Source organism: Aegilops tauschii, chromosome 3 (assembly GCF_002575655.3).
Source record: "Aegilops tauschii subsp. strangulata cultivar AL8/78 chromosome 3, Aet v6.0, whole genome shotgun sequence".
In the NCBI taxonomy this organism is placed as follows: Eukaryota; Viridiplantae; Streptophyta; class Magnoliopsida; order Poales; family Poaceae; genus Aegilops; species Aegilops tauschii.
Genome location: NC_053037.3, coordinates 348,771,495 through 348,777,315, shown reverse-complemented (window position 1 = coordinate 348,777,315; position 5,821 = coordinate 348,771,495). Strand labels below are relative to the sequence as shown.

Below are 5,821 nucleotides of genomic sequence, written 5' to 3'. Positions count from 1 at the left end.
TTCCTTAGTGGAAATTGAAATTTAATATCGCCTTCTTTCATATCAATCACGACACCAATAGTATGTAAAAACGGTCTACCAAGTATAATAGGACAAGACGGATTGCAATCAATATCAAGAACAATAAAATCTATGGGCACATAATTCCTATTTGCAAGAATAAGAACATCATTAATTATTCCCATAGGCTTTTTAATAGTAGAATTCGTCAAGTGCAAATTCAAAGAACATTCTTTAATATCGGTAAGACCAAGCACATCGCATAAAGATTTTGGAATTGTAGAAACACTAGCACCCAAGTCGCATAAAGAAAAACACTCATAATTTTTAATCTTGACTTTGATAGTGGGTTCCCATTCATCATGTAATTTTCTAGGAATTGAAATCTCTAATTCCAACTTTTTTTTCCAAAGCTTTCATCATAGCATCAACAATATGTTTAGTAAAAGCTTTGTTTTGTTCATAAGCATGGGGTGAATTAGTCATGGATTGCAATAAAGAAATACAATCAATCAAGGAGAAATTATCATAACTAGTAAAGTGACCCGCTCGATGCGCGGGCTAGAATTTTATGAAGTTTATTAATTAGAGCATATTATTTTATTTGTGTAAATAAGATTTGTAACCTAGTGTGATGTCATTTATAAACATTTGTCATTTTTATCGTTTGTTCGTCAATTGGTGGTTGTAAACATGATTTTTCCGGTACGCATATGTTTTGTATTTTTCATGATAAGATAAGAATAATTCCTCTTTCATTTTTGTGAAATATTGGGCTAAGTCTTTGTCATCAAATTCTTTGTGAGCACCACCCCAACCCGTGGGTTTGCCGGATGTGGTCGTACTATCGTGCTGATAGTTTGTATCGACTTGACATGAAATTGTACTTCCATGTGCATACTTCAAATATCAATGGTTGTTATCGGTTCAATATTTTTTCTTTATGATCATGTACTATATATATTCTGATTTATTAAGAACATTTTGCAGCATAGAAAATTAGACTATAATTTAGTAGTCTCAGCACACTTATGTGAACTCCACCTATTTTTAGGGATGTATACAATACTGTACGCAATCACTGATTAATATAGGACATTTGTGTTTTTTGTAGAAAAAACGTTTTTCTTTATGGCGAAAGCCCAAGAGGATCGCGCAGGTGTAGACTGTAGACAGCGTGCACACATTTTTTTTCTGGTGGAATCCCCATAGGATCACTTACCTCACAGTCTCACACGACTCTCTTGCCTGGTCCCCCTTTCATCTCCTTCTATCCCATCTATACAAAATTCGTTCCACCGGTGAACACCACCTGTTTCCCTTCTTGATTCCTTGCCGCGACCTTGCTCATACACACCTGCACGCACCTCTGCAGCTCGGCTGACTTTCGCGGCCACGAGGTGGCCATCTCGTGCGCCTGATTTGGCTCCCTGTACACCTCCTCGATCTGCCAGTCCGGTCCACGGCGGTGGAGGGTTAGCAAAGCCCGATGAGAAGCTGCGCAATGGAGGAGTCGAGCTTGTCGATCTTGACAGTGTCGCTGCTGTCGGCGTCCTTGGAGGCGACGTGGGCGTGGATCTCGTCTCCCACATCCAGATTGAATCCACCTCGATTGTGAGGAGGCTGGCAGCGTTGTTTTCAATCACATCATGGCCGTCCCAGAGCGAGGCGCCCCGGCAGTTCATCTTCATCCTCGACAGTGGAAGCCTCACTTCGTTGGCTCATTCATCAACTGCAGGTCCCCCCTTCTCCCTTTCCTGCCTATCTCATACTCTTATTTCTTTCCTGTGCCTTATCCTTTCCCTGCATGTGTGTGGCTAAACCAATATAATGTACGTTAAGGTACGACTTGTTAGTGAAATATGTAAATCTATTTATGCCTCCATACACTTTTTCCGTACTTGGGACTGGCATCTGAAGTTTTAGGCCCCCTACCCCCATTCATATTCAAAAAATTAAGAAATTAATTTGTTCATTTGTAATTTGCTATAGTTTTTCCATTTTCCAAAGAGAGAATTAATTTTAATAAGTGAACATGAAAATAGGTGCTATTGCATTTTAGATATGAACTATAAGGATCCATGGATGTTGTCACTATTCTCTTGTACAATAGAATAAGGTTGAAATATTAGATAATATATAGTGTCGACAATTGGTATTATTGAGCTACTTCCATCGAATGTTCATGCATGTTTGCAATACTTGTGGGAGTAGTAGATCATATCCGTTCTGCCATATCATGTTAGCATAGAAAATTCAATTTTATTTTGAGGATAGTTTGCAGTGTACTAATTTTCCATCTGCTTATGGTTATCCAAATAGGCTAGTAGCATATGTAAGTGTCTTTTTAGTTCCTAACTTCAGAATATTTTTGTGTTGACTATGTTCTTGATCACATCATCCGTGTTGTTAGTTTATTTGCTATAGAAAAGAAAATAACAGGTGTGATCAAGTCAGCATGGTATTACTTGCAAGTGTTTTGAGTACCTCCTTTCTCTTATATCTCTCAAGAACTCCTTGAGCTTTATGTGGAACACTCGGTCAACAATATCAGGTCTTTCTAATGCAGCTTGGCCTACTTCCTATAGCATAGACTGTTTCTCCGGCCAAGCTGCGCTGAACATGAATGTCACAAATAGGCCTGCGTATCTAGCCCACTCACATATTGCCATACCATCTTGGTAGTTTTTTTCTTTGTGTCTTGGGCTATGTATGAAGCTGGATGGCACATGGAAGTAGTATTCTCTTTCGTACTTGCTCATCCCTTGTATCTCCTTTTTCTATTGCCTCTTGCAAGCGAGCATATAATTCCGTTCTTAGGTTTCCTTGGCGTCTTTTGATCCAGTCCAGTTTTTACTGCAAAATGCATGCAAGGGCATCCACACTAAACTGCATTTTAAGCTTTTCACACACCAAGAAGTGTTTCGATTGGTTAGTATGGTATTGTATATGACTCTCACAGTATTCCAACATTGTTATATGCTTTCTCTTGCATTTTGCACCTTCTTTTAATATGTAATGTGTATTTTCTCTGTTCTTCTCTGTAGGGGAATAATAATGGATACCGCATAGCCATGAATTATGAATGGTTCTTTGATATTCTTCTCGGTGTAATGTCTTTGTACTGTACAATGATATACCATCCTTTTCTATTCCCTATTGTATCATTCACAATGAAGCCTGCAACTTTGGTTGCCATTCTGATTGTTTTGCTAGTCTATTATTTCTACCCACATATTTTTAAGGCCCTCGACAATGTGACGATCTATTGACTCCCTTGTATCTTTTGATGACTCCCTTGTATCTTCTAATGCTGACGTGTTAATCCAGTTTTTACCTCATTTGTAGGGTCATAGGTGCATAACTGCGTTGTGCATGGTTTATCTTTACCTTCAGGTAGTAGAGTTCCTATTATGTGGTATTTTTGGCCGTTCATTCACAAACACATAAGGTCCACAACAATTGTTTATTTATGTGTCTACCTTTCCCCCCGTTGATGTGAAAGTGAACATGGACTTGTACAATCTGAATATTTTGCATGTAGTTTTCCACCTCTTTCCATTGTTTATTGATTGGATTCACATAAGTACGATAATAATTTGAAATATTTTTCTTGTCCAATCTTAATCACAAACCCACATGTGCCTAACTTGACTTGTTGCATCATATATTTTAGTTGTGAGATTGTTATTATACCACCTTTTGAAGATTCATGGTTAGTAACGGACAAGCTTGTTGGATTGTACATTTGATGCTTTTAACCACCTTGGCAGGTTTCTCACATTTTTTGCTATGTGCCTAACCTTTAAATTTTTTTGTTTCTTCCTAAATAATAGAGAATGCATATATTATTAAAGAGGATTAGATATATCATAAAATCACCACGGGGTACTCCTTAAGGTTTTGAAAATTTATGATTTGATCATTTTTTTAGTTGACAAATTTTCTTCTTTGTTGTAGAAATAAAGGAGATCAACTTCCAATACCAGTGGGTATTAAATTCCAGTTTTCATGTGAAAAAACGCATACTGTGAGTATCTTTTATCCTATTGTTGTAGTTACATGCAAGTCCATAAAAGCACATATTTAGTGAAGAATAAGATTGCAATTGAGGATGGCAAGTTCATGTACAATAACGACTAAAAAATTGCAAGGGGAACTTAAAGCTTGATCCGAACTTAAAGTTATTTGATTGTTTTGTTGCACCATGAATTGAAGACGTGGATTGTACTACCATTTTTGTTCTTGTTGTTGAGAAAAGATTGAACTCTAAGAATAAGATTAGATTGCAATTGAGGATGCAAAGTTGATGTAAATTAACCAATGAAAAGTCACAAAGGGAACTTAGGACATGAATAAAAAGCTTATTTGATTGTGTTGTCATACCTTGAATTGAAGACATAAGTTGTACTGTTGTTTCTGTTCTTGCTTTTGAGAAAAGATTAACTACATGTCATTTCTATACGATCTATGCAGATGGTACCTACCGGAGGCTCGCTTGATGGACCGATGGCGCAATCGAGGATATTGGGGCACTTGCTTGTGAGAGTTCATTTTTTTTGAAGGAAAGCCATCATGGTGGTGTATATTAATTTGGAGTGATAGCTACATCATCTGCAAAAACTACAGTTAAAAAGCTGGAGGGTTTCCTATGAGTTTTTTATGGGATCATGAGATTGGTGTGAAGAATATGTGATGCACTGTAAGACTGGTCGTGAGATTAGTATATATGGTATTAGGAACAAAAACAAAAGAGAACACATGCAAATGATTAGTGCGGGGTTGGATTGTTTGGGAGAAGTGATCAACATACCTATCTTGGCTTGGGCTGCCGCTCATGTTGCATATTGCTGTGAGATCCACATTGGAGGGGCAACATGTGCCTTCCGGCCCTATTTTCCTGAGTCAAAAAAAGACCTTAGAGAGGAGGAAGGACGTAGGGGTGGAAGTCTGGATGGCTGACCTGAGCGGAGGAATGATGTATGCCTGGAAGCCTGGATCTGAGAGGAGGAAGGATGTATATGCCTAGAAACCTGGATCGTTGTGTGGTAGGAGTATTGCGCCAAGGCAAGCTAGGGTTCCTTAGCGTGGCAAGCTAGGGTTCCTTAGCGTAGGTTTCTTCTTTTTGACCTGCGTAGGTTTCTTCTGATTTCGTTAGATCGCTTCTTCCTATACGTAAGTTCGCCTTGATAGGTTAAGATATTTTAAAGGAAAAAAGGGTAGACGTGGAGGATGTTTTTTTTCCTATTTTAAAGTTAAATTTAATCCGATGGCCATATATTTTTTGACGATTAAATTAACGGCTAGATGTTCCTAATTTTTGTGGTAATTTCTAGACTAATTTTTTTTCTTAGCCCGTAAAGTTAAATATAATCCGATGGCCATATATTTTTTGATGATTAAATTAACGGTTAGATGTTCCTAATTTTTGTGGTAATTTCTAGACTAATTTTCTTTTTTCTACTTAGCCCGTAAAGTGCTTTTTATATATAAATAGATTAAATTCTTTGTAATCCAAAAAAGTGAGCACATCACTCGTTAAAGTTTTGACCTCTCCAAACCCACTTTTATCAATTTTCGCAACAAGATTTTCACCCTCCAAATTATCAGGACGCTTTCTAACTAAAGTTGACTCTTCTTCAGTCCCTTTTTCATCAATTTTTATTTTACTAAATAAGAAATCAATAGAAGAAACACCAATCATTTTAAGATCTTTATCACCTTTATCTTCTAGCGAGATTGGTTTAGCGGCCATTTGATTTACTAGGGTAGCTTGTGCGTCGGATATTTTCCCTAGCAAACTTTCAGCACAAGCATACTT

General features: G+C 37.4%; 1 long non-coding RNA gene across 1 annotated transcript; it reads left to right on the top strand.

The window, feature by feature from the left end:
• The first annotated feature begins 808 nt into the window (after window positions 1–808).
• Window positions 809–4,801, top strand: LOC141042405 (uncharacterized). The gene is made up of 2 exons (XR_012205029.1): window positions 809–1,738; window positions 3,349–4,801. It is a non-coding gene; the product is annotated as an uncharacterized lncRNA (long non-coding RNA).
• Window positions 4,802–5,821: the final 1,020 nt, after the last annotated feature.